Here is a 20354-nt window from a genome sequence, read left to right as displayed (position 1 = left end):
CAGAGTAGTACTCAGCACACTCACACTCGGAGTACTGCTCACTCCAGCACAACATGCTATCACTCACACTCAGAATACTACTCAGCACAGTATCCATCACTCACACTCAGAGTACTGCTCAGCACAGTATCCATCACTCACACTCAGAGTACTGCTCACTCCAGCACTGCATGCCATCACTCAGTCACAGTAGTACTCAGCACAGTATCCATTACTCAGAGTACTTCTCACTCCAGCACAGTGCCCATCACTCACGCTCAGAGTACTACTCAGCACAGTATCCATCACTCACACTCAGAGTACTGTTCACTCCAGCACTGCATGCCATCACTCAGTCACAGTAGTACTCAGCACAGTATCCATTACTCAGAGTACTTCTCACTCCAGCACAGTGCCCATCACTCACGCTCAGAGTACTACTCAGCACAGTATCCATCACTCACACTCAGAGTACTGTTCACCCCAGCACAGCATGCCATCACTCACAGTACTGCTCACCCAAGCACAGCATGCAATCACTCACACTCAGGGTACTGCTCACCCCAGCACAGCATGCCATCACTCACACTCAGGGTACTACTCAGCACAGTATCCATCACTCACACTCAGGGTACTACTTAGCACATAGTGATGTTGCGAACATAAAATTTTCGGTTCGCGAATGGCGAACGCGAACTTCCGCAAATGTTCGCGAACCGGGCGAACCACCATAGACTTCAATGGGCAGGCGAATTTTAAAACCCACAGGGACTCTTTCTGGCCACAATAGTGATGGAAAAGTTGTTTCAAGGGGACTAACACCTGGACTGTGGCATGCCGGAGGGGGATCCATGGCAAAACTCCCATGGAAAATTACATAGTTGATGCAGAGTCTGGTTTTAATCCATAAAGGGCATAAATCACCTAACATTCCTAAATTGTTTGGAATAACGTGCTTTAAAACATCAGGTATGATGTTGTATCGATCAGGTAGTGTAAGGGTTACGCTCGCTTCACAGTGACAGACCAGACTCCCCGTTTAACGCACCGCAAACAACCGCAAACAGTCCATTTGCACAACCGCAAACTCCCCATTTGCACAAGGTTGGATACCAAGCTAGCCAAGTCCCGTTCCTTGTCCTCACTGATGTCATTGAAGGTCTCTTCCTCCACCCAGCCACGTACAACACCAAGGGTCCATGAAAGGTGACAACAAGCCCCCTGTATATTTTTTTTAAATGTACACTACTGTTACACCAGATATGAGTTGCACTGGTGTGACACTGTGCCCTGGCAGGCCCTGAAACGCACATGTGTGAAGGAAACTGACTGCTATTATTTCACAGTCAAATTTCTAGTTTTTTTTTTAATGTACACTACTGTTACACCAGATATGAGTTGCACTGGTGTGACACTGTGCCCTGGCAGGCCCTGAAACGCAAACGTGTGAAGGAAACTGACTGCTATTATTTCACAGTCAAATTTCTAGTTTTTTTTTATGTACACTACTGTTACACCAGATATGAGTTGCACTGGTGTGACACTGTGCCCTGGCAGGCCCTGAAATGCACACGTGTGAAGGAAACTGACTGCTATTATATTACAGTCAAAAAAGTTGTTTTTTTTTAAATTCAAGCTATTGTGCCCCCAAAACGTTCGTGTGTGGGGTGCTGGAATGACGTGGGCCAATGGGAGCCTGAATCAACTTTTGGCTCCCACTGCCCCTTTAAGAGCAAGCTCGTGACTCGAGCCGTGCTCCTAGTGCCAGGCGGGCAACGTGACCGATCACTGCGGTCAGTGCACGCGGCTAAGTCAGAAGAGGAGATCAAGCCACATGCGGCTCGTGTGGAGGCAGGAGTGATCCAGCCACGCGCGGCTCAAGCTTAGGAGCCAGGTCGGTCCCAGGATAAGGTAAATACAGCCACAACCACTTATCCCAATCACACACCTTTCCTAACATCCTATCCCATTAAAAGCATATTACCGCGTATTTAATAAAACAGATAGACCCTCTACTTCATCCAGGTTACCGATCGATGGTTCGATATTCTGATATTTACTGTACACGACTATTCGATATTCCCACAAATTTTATATAGCATTTTATGTTTGTTTGAGACCACCTTAAAAATATTGGATATCGCTAAAAATCATGATCACTATATACTTTCTCTACAAACCTCTAAAACAAACCAAACTACTCATCCATCCGCTATACCACTTTATCCCACCTAGAACTAGTGCCCAGTTAAAATACTTGACTCTTACTTACCCACACTCAGTCATGCCACACACATTTCACCACTACTCTCACTGAATCCCTCTGACTACGGCTAAATTCATCTTCTACATCAGAACACTACTCCTAAGATTGGGTTGTATCCATGTCTCGGGTCTCTCATTTAGAATTGGTGCTGCTTCGGTCTCCTTCAACACTGACACGCCAGTGCATAATATTAATTGATTGGGCACATGAAAATCCTCAGTCTACAACCGATATATTCCTCATCCCGAGAAAGAAATGAGGAAAGCTTTTAAAAGTTTGGCTTTGTAAATTTGATGCAATAAGTGTGTTTTTCTTTAATACCTTTTCACCCTATTTGCATGAACCCGATTTACATATATTACTAATATGTTTCTGAACATATATATTTTATTATTCACTCACTCACTCACTCACTCTCTGGGCCGGCCTAAGACATCATGCTGCCTAGGTCCAACGATAAATGACTATGGGGATAATATATAATAAACACAGGTTGCTGGCTATGGGAGGGATAATGTATAATAAACACAGGTTACTGGCTATGGGAGGGTAATGTATAATAAACACAGGTTACTGGCTATGGGAGGGTAATGTATAATAAACACAGGTTACTGGCTATGGGAGGATAATGTATAATAAACACAGGTTACTGGCTATGGGAGGATAATGTATAATAAACACAGGTTACTGGCTATGGGGGGATAATGTATAATAAATACAGGTAACTGGCTATGGGAGGGATAATGTATACAGGGAGTGCAGAATTATTAGGCAAGTTGTATTTTTGAGGATTAATTTTATTATTGAACAACAACCATGTTCTCAATGAACCCAAAAAACTCATTAATATCAAAACTGAATATTTTTGGAAGTAGTTTTTAGTTTGTTTTTAGTTTTAGCTATTTTAGGGGGATATCTGTGTGTGCAGGTGACTATTACTGTGCATAATTATTAGGCAACTTAACAAAAAACAAATATATACCCATTTCAATTATTTATTTTTACCAGTGAAACCAATATAACATCTCAACATTCACAAATATACATTTCTGACATTCAAAAACAAAACAAAAACAAATCAGTGACCAATATAGCCACCTTTCTTTGCAAGGACACTCAAAAGCCTGCCATCCATGGGTTCTGTCAGTGTTTTGATCTGTTCACCATCAACATTGCGTGCAGAAGCAACCACAGCCTCCCAGACACTGTTCAGAGAGGTGTACTGTTTTCCCTCCTTGTAAATCTCACATTTGATGATGGACCACAGGTTCTCAATGGGGTTCAGATCAGGTGAACAAGGAGGCCATGCCATTAGATTTTCTTCTTTTATACCCTTTCTTGCCAGCCACGCTGTGGAGTACTTGGACGCGTGTGATGGAGCATTGTCCTGCATGAAAATCATGTTTTTCTTGAAGGATGCAGACTTCTTCCTGTACCACTGCTTGAAGAAGGTGTCTTCCAGAAACTGGCAGTAGGACTGGGAGTTGAGCTTGACTCCATCCTCAACCCGAAAAGGCCCCACAAGCTCATCTTTGATGATACCAGCCCAAACCAGTACTCCACCTCCACCTTGCTGGCGTATGAGTCGGACTGGAGCTCTCTGCCCTTTACCAATCCAGCCACGGGCCCATCCATCTGGCCCATCAAGACTCACTCTCATTTCATCAGTCCATAAAACCTTAGAAAAATCAGTCTTGAGATATTTCTTGGCCCAGTCTTGACGTTTCAGCTTGTGTGTCTTGTTCAGTGGTGGTCGTCTTTCAGCCTTTCTTACCTTGGCCATGTCTCTGAGTATTGCACACCGTGTGCTTTTAGGCACTCCAGTGATGTTGCAGCTCTGAAATATGGCCAAACTGGTGGCAAGTGGCATCTTGGCAGCTGCACGCTTGACTTTTCTCAGTTCATGGGCAGTTATTTTGCGCCTTGGTTTTTCCACACGCTTCTTGTGACCCTGTTGACTATTTTGAATGAAGCGCTTGATTGTTCGATGATCACGCTTCAGAAGCTTTGCAATTTTAAGAGTGCTGCATCCCTCTGCAAGATATCTCACTATTTTTGACTTTTCTGAGCCTGTCAATTCCTTCTTTTGACCCATTTTGCCAAAGGAAAGGAAGTTGCCTAATAATTATGCACACCTGATATAGGGTGTTGATGTCATTAGACCACACCCCTTCTCATTACAGAGATGCACATCACCTAATATGCTTAATTGGTAGTAGGCTTTCGAGCCTATACAGCTTGGAGTAAGACAACATGCATAAAGAGGATGATGTGGTCAAAATACTAATTTGCCTAATAATTCTGCACTCCCTGTAATAAACACAGGTTACTGGCTATTGGAGGATGATGTATAATAAACACAGGTTACTGGCTATGGGAGGATAATGTATAATAAACACAGGTTACTGGCTATGGGGGATAATGTATAATAAACACAGGTTATTGGCTATGGGGGGATAATGTATAATAAACACAGGTTTCTGGCTATGGAGGATAATGTATAATAAACACAAACACACAAAAAAAAAAGAATGCAGCTTCAGAATTAATCTAAATTGTATGCTGTCTAGGAGGTGGGAGGATCTGGGAGGGAGGGTTACTCAATGATGAAGAATAGGGGGCGGACCGAACATCGCATATGTTCGCCATCCGAGGCAAACGCGAACACGCTATGTTCGCCAGGAACTATTCGCCAGCGAACCGTTCGGGACATCACTAGTCACCACCACAGATGTGTTATGTATACTAACCAATTAGCGTTACCCTTAGAATGTTACATTACTATTCTTTGATGTTCACTGTTAGACTACATAATGTAGCCTTGTTAATCTTTATGCAATTTTAAACCTAATTTTATAACATGACAGGAGGCTTCGTATTTGCTTAAGTCTCTCTTTACTAGAACTCCACAGCAGCACAGAAAAAACAACCAATCAGAAAAAAGTTAGGTACTATAAAACTCCCCTCCCCATGCATCATTTCCTCTTTCTTTGCTGCTCTGCACCAGTACAGGTCAGAGTACCACTGCCTCCTGCTTATAGTGGGTGGTTTTGGGTTGTTTTATGACTTATTGGGATTTTTTTGATATCTCAGTATATTTTCTTATTTGTTGTTTGTACCTTTATCTAGTATCTTGTGTTCTGTACTCCTATATTTTTTGGTTATATTTCGTGTTACTTTTGCTTATACATTTTTACTACTTGCCTTGGATTTGCTTCCCCTGTCTTCTTAGGGATTCCTTCCCTTTCAGGTGGTAGTTTTAGGGGAGTCTTGGGGGTTTTTCTCTGTTTCGCCATGTCTTCCCCCCCCCCCCTCCCCTCGCTGCCCACTCTCTTTGCCCGCCATTTTCCGCGGGCTGCCTGCGCGGTATAGGGGTTTCAGGAGACTAGCCTCTGGCTGCCTCCTGATTTACCGACCCCCTAGTTTCATACCGGCAACCGAGGTACTCGCGGTCGGACGCGAGTACCCGGCGGCCGCTCCGCTCACTCTCGTGGCCGCCCCGTCCGCCACGTGGTCGACCGCCGCGCTCAACTTCTTCACAGAGCCGCAGGCGGCCGACCGGGTGGAGGAGAACGCACTTACTCGCGACCCCTCCTCCACCCACGGTGGTCGGATCGCGGCTATTGTTGCCCTGCCTTTTCCCCGGCGGATTGCCTTCAGTTTTGCCGGAAGGCAATGTACTATCCCTTTTCCTATGTGCTATTTATTTTCAGCATGTATCCCACAGCTTCTGTGTGTCTTAGGGCATTTTTCATGTCGGATATATAGTAGTCTGAGTCCTTTTAGTGGAATATATTTCATATCTGCTGTGAGTTTTATTGGCACAGATTCTGTTTTGCTGTGGTTTTTTCACTGACAATGTGTATCACATAATTAGTTTTCCCACAGTGTACATCACATAGACAGTGTATAACACATATTAGTTTTACTGACAGTGTATAACACATATTAGTTTTACTGACAGTGTATAACACATTAGTTTTACTGACAGTGTATAACACATATTAGTTTTACTGACAGTGTGTAACACATATTAGTCTTCTGACAGTGTATAGCACATATTAGTTTTACTGACTGTGTATATCACATATTTGTTTTACTGACAGTGTACATGACATGTTGGTTTGCTTTGCTGACTGTGATACCACAGATTCTGTGAGTTTTTACCGACAGTGTGTATCGTGGTTTACTGTGGGTTTTTGTTGTCAGTGTATATCACAGATTGCTGCGTGTTTCTGTTGACTGTGTATATCGCAGGTTGATGTGAGTTTTGCTGACAGTGTATGTCACGGATCGCTGTGAGTTTTTTACTGTCAGTGTATATTAACAGGTTTTGTGAGTGCCTGATGGGATATATTGCAGGTTATTGTGAGTTACAGGTATATGAACTCTGTTACACAGACTCTGTACAGGGTGTTTACAGTGCCAGTTAGCTCTAGGATTCATCTCCTTCTCAGTTTTTCTGTCCGGCTGGAGGTCTCTTGAGACTACTCTGGTATGATTTCTCTGTCCATGGCATATATTTCTCACTTACAGACCTGGCTCTGACTCAAACTAGTAAGGGAGACCAGTCTACGCTGATGCCATACATTTTTATCAGATTCCCGGGGGAATTCATTGGGTTGGCTATCGTTGGCCCTACTCCTGGAAGTGCCCATGGTTACAATACCCTTCAGGTGGTATGATGAGGGTAATCTATTATATGATAAGGAATTTCCAACAGATCTGTGTGAACATGGGCATACCAATTCACAGTTTAAGGAGAGTATTGCTCAGTGTATCTTACATTCATGGACATGATAGCCTCTGGAACAACTTCCACTTATACCCAATACAGACTGAATTCCACTATTTGGCTGCTGGGCATCTAGGGACTGCCAGTCCCGGTTCAGGTTTATTCACACGGCATTACACTGCCTAATGGGTTGGAGTCTAGAGATCCTATGTCAGGATGCTCTCAGAATCTGCTATTCTTAGGGACCTCCACTGGAACTAGGAGGTCCCCATTACTCATTCAATACCCATTGTAACGCGCTACGGAATCGGAGGGCGCTATTTTGAATAACATGTTATCATAATATAACAATAATACACAACCAGGATCGGCCTGCTATGTCTGTGCCCATAAGAACGGCCTGCTATGTCTGTGCCCATAAGAACGGCCTGCTATGTCTGTGCCCATAAGAATGGCCTGCTATGTCTGTGCCCATAAGAATGGCCTGCTATGTCTGTGCCCATAAGACCGGCCTGCTATGTCTGTGCCCATAAGAACGGCCTGCTATGTCTGTGCCCATAAGAACGGCCTGCTATTGTCTGTGCCCATAAGAACGGCCTGCTATTGTCTGTGCCCATAAGAACGGCCTGCTATTGTCTGTGCCCATAAGATCGGCCTGCTATTGTCTGTGCCCATAAGAACGGCCTGCTATTGTCTGTGCCCATAAGAACGGCCTGTTATTGTCTGTGCCCATAAGAACGGCCTGCTTTTGTCTGTGCCCATAAGACCGGCCTGCTATGTCTGTGCCCATAAGATCGGCCTGCTATGTCTGTGCCCATAAGTATGACCTGCTATGTAAGTACGGCCGGCTATGTCTGTGCCTATTAAGAATGTCGGTACCTATTAAGACGGCCTGTTATGTCTGGGTGCCGAACCCCTGCTAGGCCGCAGACCTGGGGGAATATCACTGGGGAAATGCCGGTGCCCACCAGTGACATGGAAATAGGCAGGTGTCCAGACAGGCACCTTTGCCAATCTATCCAAGAGGAAACCAGTATACGGCCATCTGAATATGGTGGGTAGGGTGAAGGCCCTGAACCTCATGCCTGAAGGGCAGGGTTTTTTATAAGGCACCCGGTCATACATCTCCAAGGAAGACTTCGCACAGGCAAGGATCGGTGCTCAGACACCTAAGGAGAACGCGGTGTTTTTTTCCTTGCCTTTACATCTACCTCCGTATCTGCTCCCCGGTATCCTTAGAGGTATCGGTAGTTACTTCCCACGTTAGGTTAGCTCCTGGCTCGGTTCAGTGGGGCTTACCTTCCGGCCTGCTATTTTCCCTTCTATCTGTTCTAGAATTTATGTATTTTTCTCTTATCTACGTTAATTTTTTTGTTTTCGTAACTTCCTTTTCCTTTCGCTCGGGTCGTCGAGAGGCCTGACTTGACCTCCCCCGACCTCCCGGGCGCTTGTGGATTGCGGAGAACGTCTCCAGCTTTCCTCCGGCTACCAACGGTCGTCCTGGACCCCACGCGCGCGCACGGGATCCGGGCGGACAGTTGGTAGTTTTTCTTTTCCATTGTTGTTTTCTTCCGTGGATTGCCATCAGCCTTATACTGATATTGGTATTGGGTGTACCCTGCAATTGGTCACCCTGAGTCTCTAGGGACTCTAGTTTGGACCACAGGAGGGTGCGGCCCTCCATCATCCCGATTCAAGAATACTTTATTTTCAGGAACAGAGAGCGAACCCTCTCAGATACAGGACAGACACTGATTTGTTATTGAGGGACACAGCCCTCCCTCAACCTCGGCCGAATACTGGGCTGGATACAGAGTACATGTTTGGAGGACACGTTCTCATAGAAGGAACCGATCACGGATGTAAACCCTACTGTTTTGGTTGTTAACAGGCGCGGCCCGCTCAGGCTATCGGCCGGACGCTATCACGTTAGTCGATCACATTAGATGAGAACGCGGCTCTCTCATACACTCGTCACTCTACAGGGCCGGCCATTTGCTCCCCACACAGGCTTGTACCTGTGCAAGACATCGGTGACTACATAGAGGGGCGTCCCTCCTGCATTCAATTGGATCTGACGCCCGTACTACTGATTTCGTTATAGAGGACTGCCTAGTCATACAAGATATAAACTTTAGTCTGGATCCCTCTATTCTATCTCCTGTGAGGGCTCTACTGGGTCCGGATCACTTAGGTACACACACTACTGAAGATAGTACGGCTAACGGATGGCCTCAGGTATTACGAGAGTGCAGGTGTTTGGTATTTTCTACACCTTATAAATCGGAAATCTGCTTTCTGTTTTGGATATCCAGGCTATTGCGGACCAACCGCACAGACCGTTTCTCCCATATCAAGATGACAGGAGCTACGGAAACCTTCATGGAGTGAAAGGACACTGCCTTGCTCGGGTACCAAGATTAAGGAGGGCCAGTTATCCGGTCTCTGGGTAACCGTACACATGGTTCACATGGTAAGACCGGACATCCCGGTTGGCTTGAGTTCCCTGCTCATTACGATCTTGGGAGAAGGGGGCAGGACGGCCCCATCTCCTCGGAACGCATACCTGGTGAACAGGATTCGGAGTTGGTGGGTCCTCCGTATATTAGCTATTTACCCCTCGCGGGAGCCATTCTGCTTTTTTGATTCACGCTAACCTACTCTTCAACTACCGTCGAGGAGACCTACGAGACCTTGTGAGAGTACCTGGGGTACCCCGACTCCTACACGGACACCTTTCACTCTTAGGCGAGGACATACCTGGATGGAAATCTGCACTCCGGTTTGCACTCTCCATCCCTTTGAATATTTCTGGGATTCACTATTGCAGAAAATAGTCGACCACTGTTCCTCCACACGAGTTCAGTTCGGAACCATGACTGGACGTCCTTTTGGAATCTTTTCTCTACAGAGTCCGAGGATTACACAGTCCATTTGGAATGTCGGAATCACTTAGGATACGGCTAGTTGACAACACTCTCGCAGGCACTACAGATTTATCCTCGGATGAGACATCTCACCAGGTAGACCAGGAGAGAACGAAGGATCATACTCGGTTATATTGCGTCTTGGTGGCAGTTTCTTCTCGCGGCCTTGCATCCGCAAAAGGCCTTCGTTATTTTACAACTACAGGAAAATAGCTGATAGGTCAGTTTGCAAGCTCAGGTCCCAACCGCTAGGAAGCGGGTGACAACACAAGTTTGTTGGATCTATCAGCAGATGGTGTTTTTTCTGTGTGTTGAGATGCTTCATCGGCTGACATCTTCATTGATTCGTCTACTGTCGTTTTTTCGCAGTTGGTAAGTACAATTAGGATTACTCTGCTATCTCCTGGAATAGGTACCAGCGACACAACCAGCGTTGGATTGGTGATCTGAGCGTTGAAACAGCAAATACGAAGCCTCCTGTCATGTTATAAAATTGTAGATTATGCTAGCTTTAGTGTACCTATAATCTTAATTTTATTAATGACAGGAGGCGAGTATTTCCCACCCATTTTTATCCCTCCCTTGTTCTATGTTTATAGTTTGGTTTAATCAGGTACGTATGCAACTCTGCTTGTTGTCTCTGCTACCTGTTGCATGCTCTTATGTCTTTTCTTTCATAAGTAGGGTTGGGATATCTTCATTTTAAGGTAATTTTGGTTGCTACATTGGGTGCACACATGTTTATTCAGAGTGCCTTTCATTGGATAATCAACCTGTCGATTCTGTTTTTTCTCTCGTTTCAGTTTACAGTCCATCACTATCTGGTTTGGCAGTTCTTCTCGGGTGGTGGACATCATTGTATTCATCGTATCTAGGACTTCGTTTCTTCCCCATTATGTTTTCTGCCTTTTATTCTGTTTTATCGCAGCTTGAAAGAGGAAATGATGCATGGGGAGGGGAGTTTTATAGTACCTAACTTTTTTCTGATTGGTTGTTTTTTCTGTGCTGCTGTGGAGTTCTAGTAAAGAGAGACTTAAGCAAATACTCGCCTCCTGTCATTAATAAAATTAAGATTATAGGTACACTAAAGCTAGCATAATCTACAATTGCACTTCGTTTTAACATGTATTTTACCTAAATAACAAATAATTGTGCACAGTATTTCCAATGCCATAATATCGACTGTTGAAAATCGGTCTCATACCGCTGTTGTGGCGTAACAGACCTAACTGTCAATCCATGCACAAATAAAATAAAGAATAAAAAAGACTTTAAGACTATGGCCCCTGGAAGATATTGCCTGTTAACGACTATTTTAGCAGATTTTAAAAGACTCTTGCTGCCCCTTTAAATTGTATTGGAGCTTTAAATTGGCACTTCGGATGCAGCCGTAGTGCCGAAGTAGTCAAAGTGTCCGCCATTCGACAAACGAACACGTGGCGGCGGCCATCTTTGTTCATTCGATCAAGGTCAGCGGTATGTGTAGCCAAATCCATGGAACTGAAATCGGCTACACATTTCAACGAACTCTCCTTAATCCCTATGTATATTTAGACAAATGGAGGTCATTTAGTTGCTCCAATGGCCATTGGAGGGAATGCCATCAAGGCAGACCCCCCTAAGTGGGTCCTAATACTCCTTGCTGCCGGCCCAGTAGTGATGGCAGTGAGCACAGGACTTCTCTTTTTGTATTTACATTTCAACGAACACTGCTGACCCTTACCTTCTCCTACATTTCGTTTTCAGCTACAGAGACTAAGTCCCGTTCGAAGATTCAAACGCACGTTCGAATGGGACTTAGTAATTTTTTCAGTGTGAAATTGACCGGCCGCACAGCCCAAATCTATGGAACTGTTTTGGGCAGGAAAATGTGCCTGCGGTCGGTCACAAAGGACTTCCGACTAACTTTTGAACTAATGGAAGGATTTGCATGATTTTTGAGTATGTTCATATTTAAATTATGCTGATTAATAATATGAAGATTGGATGTGTGGTTTTAAAGTTATAGTACATGTATAAAAACTGTATTTTTCCTGCTTGTGATAATTATGTTAACCCATTGTGTACCATAATTATATCACAGGCAGAGGGGGAGGATTTTGTATGTAATTGCTGGGAGTGTTTTCTGTAATGTACGTGTGTTATTGGTTGTTCTGTAAAACCCTGTGGGTGGTCCTATCTAGGGAAAACCTGCATAAAAGAAGGCCCTTTGATGCCAAGTAAATGAGATCTTCTTGACCCTCAATACGCCCTTGAGCTTTAATCACTTAGCTCTTTTAAGAGCTTTTTCTGATACGCTGTCCTGGAGGAGAGGTCTTCCCCACACGGTCCTGGAGGACAGAAGCTGATCCAGGGTGGACGGAAGACGGCGAGGCTCCAGTTAAGCTACGGCGGTTGTGGAGTCTGCGGTGGTTGTGGTGTCCAGTGCGATGCTTGTGGTCCTCGGTGCAAGCTAGGAAGCGTCCATTAACGGAAGGTTCCGTTACACTGCTATTTTGGAGCCATTTAATAAAGTGCCTTTTCTTACATGGGTGTCCTCCTCAAGTATAATTATACAGACATAAATGGAGTGTTTTCTTCTTACTCTGGGGCAATGATGGGTCAGAGGGCTGGGCACACATGTCTGTAAAGGTGCTCAGAGATTCCATCTCCTTTCTGCTGCTATTTGCACTCTGAGCCATGATTCTCATTCTTGCATTTGGCTACAGGCAAAGCATGCAAAGCATCATGGAATTTTTAGTTCAGCAACGAGATACTGGTACGTGTAGTTCTGGAGCAGTGTAAAGACGGACTGGCCGAACCTGTCCCCAGCCTGTGTGCTGCAGAGTTTTCAGCTATTGTGTAGTGTGAAGGCCATTTAATTTCCCCTCCCCCTCTATGGGGAAAGCGGCCGCTGCATCCAGAAGGTCATTCTCATTCCGGCCACAGTCTCCGGGCACTTTACAATGTACGATTGTAGTAAACTGAAATCTCAATAGCACAATAAAGGCTGAAATAACCAAACTGTAAGTTATAGAATAATTATGCTATATGTTCTCATTTAGTTTCCAATTCCTTACATTTTGGTATTTACTGAATAAACCCCAGGAGCGTTACAACATGGGTTACCAGTAGTGATGGGCAGGGTGGACTGGGGAAAAAATTCGACCCGGGCATTTTTCAATCATAGCGGCCCCCTGAGAAGGAGGCGGGGCCAGAGAGGGTGTGTTTTGTCATCACTAATGACAAGCACAGCCCCCTCTCAAAGTGAGCATGTTGGTTCAATGCGCAGAGCCCCGCTGAAGAGCTTTGGCATTAGAAAAAGGCCCTGTATTTGTTCTGCGCAGCGCAAGCAAATTTAATAACATGCTTGCGCTGTGTTTGCTTTTAACTTGTCTCTGGTGTCTCCATAAAAGGGTCAGGAAAGTGTATGGTGCATGTGTTTGGAGCCTGCTTGTGGGATTGCGTGTGTGTAGAGTGTGGTGTGGTATTGTGTAAATAGGTCGATTTAATTTGTGTTTGTGGTGTAATACGTGTGGCTAGGGGCTCTAGAGAGTGTGTGTATAGGGGGAATAGTGTTATAGGGGATGTAGCGAGTGTGTGCATACGGGCTGTAGCGTGTGTGTATAGGTGACGTAGTGTGTGTGTAGGGGTTGTAGAGAGGGTGTGTTTGTGTTGTATATGTTTGCTTACAAGGAATGTGGTGTGTGTAGGTGACGCAGTGTGTGTGTAGGAGATCTAGTGTTTAAAGGACCCAGAGTGTGTATAGGAGATTGTGTGTGTGTGTGTAGAGTATTAAGAGTGTATATAGGGTAAGGGATCTAGAGTGTATCTGGAGCGTTTAGTGGTGCAGTGTGAGGAGTGCTGTAGTGTGTGTATATATATATATATATTTGGACATAATGTATGTGTGAGGGGCGCAGTTTCTAATTTTCTTTGTCTGTCAACTCACTGAGGGTTATTTTATATATATATGCTGTGTGAGTGAGGGTGCAGTGTGAGTGACGGTGCTATGTGTCTGAGGGTGCTGTGTGTGAGTGAGGGTGCTGTGTGTGTCTGAGGATGCTGTGTGTGTCTGAGGGTGTTGTGCATCTGAGGGTGCTGTGCGTCTGAGGGTGCTGTGTGTGTCTGAGGATGCACTGTGTCTGAGGGCGCTGTGTGTGAGAGGGGGCTGCTAGAGTGAGTGTGCTGTGTGAATATATTTTTATCTAATATTATCTAATATTATACAAAAAAGATATATCCCCCCTCCCTTCTTACCTTTAGCCTGGGAGAAGGGGAAGCCATGCTGCCATGGAGGGGTGAGCCGTGCTGCCATCCCTGGTGGTCTCACTGGTGAGAGTGAACTCTAGCCTGTAGGGCTAGAGTTCACGCTCGCGAGATCTGAGCGTTGCCATGGTAACCGTGGCAACACTCAGACCGCGCAAGAGGAACCCGGTGGAGCTGCTAGCTAGCGCTCCACTGGGTCCTCTCTTCCTCCCTCCCCAGCCAGCAGTCGCATATCAGTGCCTGTGGGCCGGTGAAGGAGATCTTTGATCTACCCACCGGCCCACAAAGGCACACAGCAGGGCCAGTACTCGAATAGCGCGTGTAGCGGAGCGGCAATATTAAATCCCACGATCTCCGCTGGTATTAAAGGTAAATCCAAGTCAGCGCTGAAAAGTAAGGCAATATCCCAAATCCCCCAGTAACCAGACGAAACACAGTTCTGGAAGTCAACTGAGGTCTTTATTCACAGCTTCCAGTATTTATGCAAGTCCCCATGCAAGGGGTTTCCTTACTGACATAGCATGGGTAATACAGTAGGGGACTACATGGGGGACTTAACATTTGGAGCATTTCTCCCATCAGGCACTGCTGCACGAGAGGGACACTCCCACTGAAATACACCGTTAAGTGGATTATCCCTCCGTGCAGCAGAAACTGCATTTTACATTTAAATTCACCATTCGTACAATATTCATGTGATTCTGACGAACGGACATTCGGTAGATAGCTGGGGTCTGAGTGCACATTTCGTGAGAGTATCACTCAGATCCCAGCTAAAACAACCGAACGCCGCACTAAATACACTTTACTATTAAAGTCGTCTGAAAGTACCGAACACCGATGGGGAACCACAATAGGAGAAGACCGGAGCTCCCGAACGGCCTGGAAGTACAGCGGTGTTCGTGCCGTCGAGTAGCCGTTTTCAGTTCCAGGTACTCGACGACAAAACACCGCTGGGGGAGACAAAGGATCTAAGATGGCCGACCGCCGCGTGGTCGGTAGTCGAACGACGGCCACCCAGGAAAGTACTTAACTACCGATTGCAACAATGTTGCAATCTGGTAATTGGTGCCACACGACCCTCAGTGTGTGGGCTTGGGTTCGGTACTTAGTTCGTTTCACGAACAGCCGGTAAAGTTGCTGTTCGTGAAACAACCATGTAAATGCTAGCGGCTTTTGGCTGCTAGCATACGAATACTATAGGAATACAGGCAATCATACATTTCAATACAGAATGCAAATTACATTCAAACACAATATGGCAGCAGTGTTTAGGACAACCTTTAGAGACACAGTTCTATAGTCTGAAGTGACTAGGTTTGCCACAATGCTCCCACAGAACCAAGCCGGCATACACAGTCTGATCCCAACGGATCGGCTTGGGGATGTCCGGAGGAGTACTCACAGATCATTTTTCAAGTTCAGTTTGTCTGGACAACCCGTCGGCGTTACCATTTTGCTTCCCTGGCCGGTAATGAATTGTAAAGTCAAAAGGCTGGTTCGGGTTTCTGTTGCCCGCTCCCCACCCGGTGGCCCAAGTACTGTACTTCTGCCATCCCTATATGGCACTTGCTAGGTTTCAGCAGGTTTACCCAATGCGCAGTGTAGGTGATATACCTGCCCTGACCATGCTTTGCAGACCAGGTATCAGTGGTCAGATGGACCCTTGCCACAACACTGTGTGCCAGACATGCCATTACTTCCTTTTGCACATTCGATTACAGGTTGGGGATTGTCTTTTGTGCAAAGAAATTTCAGCCGGTTACCTTCCACTGCGGTGTCCCAATAGCTACAAATTTTTTGAATTTGAATGCCTCAGACTCCACCAGCTTGTATGGTAAAAGCTGGCGGGCTAAGAGTTCAGTCAAGCCAGCTGTCAGACGCCGGGCAAGGGGGTGACTTTGTGACATTGGCTTCTTACGCTCAAACATGTCCTTGACAGACTGTGGGCAAATGAGCAGGAACTGCTCAAGGCGAGAGACGGAGTGGCGGATGGTTGAGAGGGGGCAAGGAGGACAGCAGTGGTTGACGTGGCTGAAGATGCTGGACCAGGAGGAGGATGGCAGCTTTGAGTTTGTGTGCTGCTTGTACTCATGTGTTGATCCCATAGGTGTTTGTGATGTGCGATCATGTGCCTTCGTAAAGCAGTTGTACCTAGGTGGGTATTGGACTTCCCACGACTCAGTTTCTTTTGGCACAGGTTGCAAATGGCATCGCTGTTGTCAGAGGCAGACACACAAAAAAAATGCCACACTGCTGAGCTCTGCAATGACGGCATTCTGGTGGTGGCAACAGCATGCGTTGATTGGCGTGCTGTCTGGCTGACCCCGGGTGCTGATGCATGCTGTCTGACTGTGCCACTAGCTCCTTGCGACGACCTCCCCCTGCTTCCAACTCGTCTCCTCCTCCTCCTCTCTGTCTCCCCATCTGAACTTTCCCCCTGTTCTTCTTCTCTTCTAGCGGGCACCCACGTGACATCCACGTACGCATCGTCATCATCAACCACTTCACTTGTATCTGACAACTCAGCAAAGGAAGCAGCAGCGGGTACAACATCATCATCATCACACCGTACGTCCATGTGTGTAATGCTGCCTGACTGAGACATATCCCTGTTATCTACATCCTCTGGCAATAATGCTTGCGCATCACTCATTTCTACCAATTGATGTGTAAATAACTCCTCTGACATACCAAGTGAAGCGGCTGTGGTGCTAGTGTTGGTGGTGGCGGCAGGCGGGCGAGTGGTAACTTGAGTAGTGCCCGAAGCTAAGCTGGAGGAGGATGGTGCGTCAAGGTCACCAGATATGAGTGGTGGCACTGGGCAAGTGGGCACAGTATACGCTGTGAGCCTGACACACAGGCTGGCAGGCAGGCAGGCAACTGCAATTACATTACACAGGAAAAAAAAAAAAGCAGACTGATGTTCTAGCCCTAAAATGGGCTTTTTGGGGTGCTGTCCTTACAGCAGAGATCAGATGAGTCCTTCAGGACTGTAGTGGACACTGAATACACTAGCCTATTTCCCTATTAAATCAGCAGCAGCACACTGTCCCTCCTCTCACTAAGAATGCAGCTTCAGAATGAATCTAAAATGGATGCTGTCCAGGAGGTGGGAGCGTCTGGGAGGGTCTGCTGCTGATTGGCTGGAATGTGTCTGCTGACTGTGAGGTACAGGGTCAAAGTTTCCTAAATGATGACAAATAGGGGGCGGACCGAACATCGCATATGTTCGCCGTCCGTGGCGAACGCGAACAAGCTATGTTCGCCAGGAACTATTCGCCAGCGAACCGTTCGGGACATCACTAGTCTGTCAGTGTGTGTCTGTGAGTTAGTTAGTTAGTGTGTGCATCTGTGAGTGTGTGTGTCTGTCAGTGATTCCACTATTATTTGTTTCCATTTAGTGTATGAGGTCATTTAACATCAAATTATTCCAAAAGGTTTATATTTCTTCTTCACCTTGTACACTTAATGATATCTGGTGCGGTGCTTAATTTGTTTTTTCTTCTGTTTTGTATTTAAGATTTTGGGAATTCCTGTATTATTCACTGCTGCCATTACTATTTATTATGGTGAGCGCCATTAACAAAAAAAACTTTTTACAATAAACGTACTGCTGTATCTTTACATATATCTATGTTAATGGTATCTGTTAAATATCACTTAAAGGACCATAGTGCCAGGAAAACAAATAGGTATTAATAGGTCCACCCACCCTCATGGCCCACCTCCCGCTGGGCTGAAGTGGGAGGAAGGGGTTAAACCCTTACCTGTCTCAAGCGCCGGGCTCCCTCGGCGCTGGGGACACTCCTCCTCCTTCAGACATCATCGGCTGAATGCGCATGCACGGCAAGAACCGCGCGCATTCAGTCAGTCCATAGGAAAGCATTATCAATCCTTTCCTATGGATGCTTGCTTCTTCTATGAAAATCACAGTGAGAAGCGCGGAAGACAGCCACTAGAGGCTGGATTAACCCATATGTAAACATAGCGGTTTCTCTGAAACTGCTATGTTTAAAGCAGGCAGGGTTAACCCTAGATGGACCTGGTACCCAGACCACTTCATTAAGCTGAAGTGGTCTGGGTGCCTATAGTGGTCCTTTAATTTACAGTTTGTTCTTATAGTGTGAACTGAAGTCTTGATATAATGTTGCACAGTAGTTTAATGTAGTGACAGACGGATACAAGATAAAAGGAGAAGAACAAGTTTATCTGAGGTTATTTGAGGTGTATGTTTCTTGGCTAGACGTGACTAATCATATTTAATGTTTTAATTTGAGAACATACTGTCTGCTGATGCATTTGATGTGGCTAACTTTAAATATGGATTCTTAGCATACAAAATGGCAATACTAGGTTTGTAAATTGTCAAACACTGTGTGAGTAATGGGTACTGTGTGAGTAACGGATACTGTGTGAGTAATGGATACTGTGTGAGTAATGGATACTGTGTGAGTAATAGGAACTGAGCGATTAATGGATACTGTGTGAGTAATGGATACTGTGTACATAATGGGAACTGGGTGTGTAACGGATACTGTGTGAGTAACAGATACTGTGTAAATAATGGATACTGTGTACATAATGGGTACTGGGTGAGTAATGGATACTGTGTGAGTAATGGATACTGTGTACGTAATGGGTACTGGGTGAGTAATGGATACTGTGTGAGTAATGGATACTGTGTACGTAATGGGTACTGGGTGAGTAATGGATACTGAGTGAGTAATGGGTTCTGTGTGAGTAATGGATACTGTGTGAGTAATAGATACTGTGTGAGTAATGGATACTGTGTGAGTAATGGATACTGTGTGAGTAATGGGTACTGTGTGAGTAATGGATACTGTGTGAGTAACGGATACTGTGTGAGTAATAGATACTGTGTGAGTAACGGATACTGTGTGAGTAATGGATACTGTGTACGTAATGGGTACTGTGTGAGTAATGGATACCGTGTATGTAATGGGTACTGGGTGAGTAATGGATACTATGTGAGTAAAGGATACTGTGTGAGTAATGGATACTGTGTACGTAATGGGTACTGGGTGAGTAATAGATACTGTGTGAGTAACGGATACTGTGTGAGTAACGGATACTGTGTCAGTAATGGATACTGTGTGAGTAATGGGTACTGTGTGAGTAATAGATACTGTGTGAGTAATAGATACTGTGTGAGTAACGGATACTGTGTGAGTAATGGATACTGTGTGAGTAATGGATCCTGTGTACGTAAGAATACTGTGTAAGTAATGGATACTGTGTGAGTACTGGGTACTGTGTACGTAATGAATACTGTGTGAGTAATGGATACTGTGTGAGTGATAGATACTGTGTGAGTAATAGATACTGTGTGAGTAATGGGTACTGTGTGAGTAATGGATACTGTTTGAGTAATAGATACTGTGTGAGTAATAGATACTGTGTGAGTAATGGATACTGTGTGAGTAATGGATACTGTGTACGTAATGAATACTGTGTAAGTAATGGATACTGTGTGAGTAATGGATAATGTGTGAGTAATGGGTACTGTGTACGTAATGAATACTGTGTGAGTAATGGATACTGTGTGAGTAATGGATACTGTGTAAGTAATAGATACTGTGTGAGTAATGGATATTGTGTGAGTAATGGATACTGTGTGAGTAATGGGTACTGGGTGAGTAATGGATACTGTGTGAGTAATGGATACTGTGTACGTAATGGGTACTGGGTGAGTAATAGATACTGTGTGAGTAACGGATACTGTGCGAGTAATGAATACTGTGTGAGTAATGGGTACTGTGTGAGTAATGGGTACTGTGTGAGTAATGGGTACTGTGTGAGTAATAGATACTGTGTGAGTAATGGATACTGTGTGAGTAATGGATACTGTGTGAGTAACGGATACTGTGTGAGTAATGGATACTGTGTGAGTAATGGGTACTGTGTGAGTAATGGGTACTGTGTTTGTATTGGGTATGTGTGAGTAATGGGTACTGTGTGAGTAATAGATACTGTGTGAGTAACAGATACTGTGTGAGTAACGGATACTGTGTGAGTAATGGATACTGTGTGAGTAATGGATACTGTGTGAGTAATGATACTGTGTATGTAATGAATACTGTGTGAGTAATGGATACTGTGTGAGTAATGGATACTGTGTACGTAATGAATACTGTGTGAGTAATGGATACTGTGTGAGTAATGGGTACTGGGTGAG

Source organism: Pelobates fuscus, chromosome 3 (genome assembly GCF_036172605.1).
Source record: "Pelobates fuscus isolate aPelFus1 chromosome 3, aPelFus1.pri, whole genome shotgun sequence".
In the NCBI taxonomy this organism is placed as follows: Eukaryota; Metazoa; Chordata; class Amphibia; order Anura; family Pelobatidae; genus Pelobates; species Pelobates fuscus.
Note: the sequence above shows the minus strand (reverse complement) of the source record.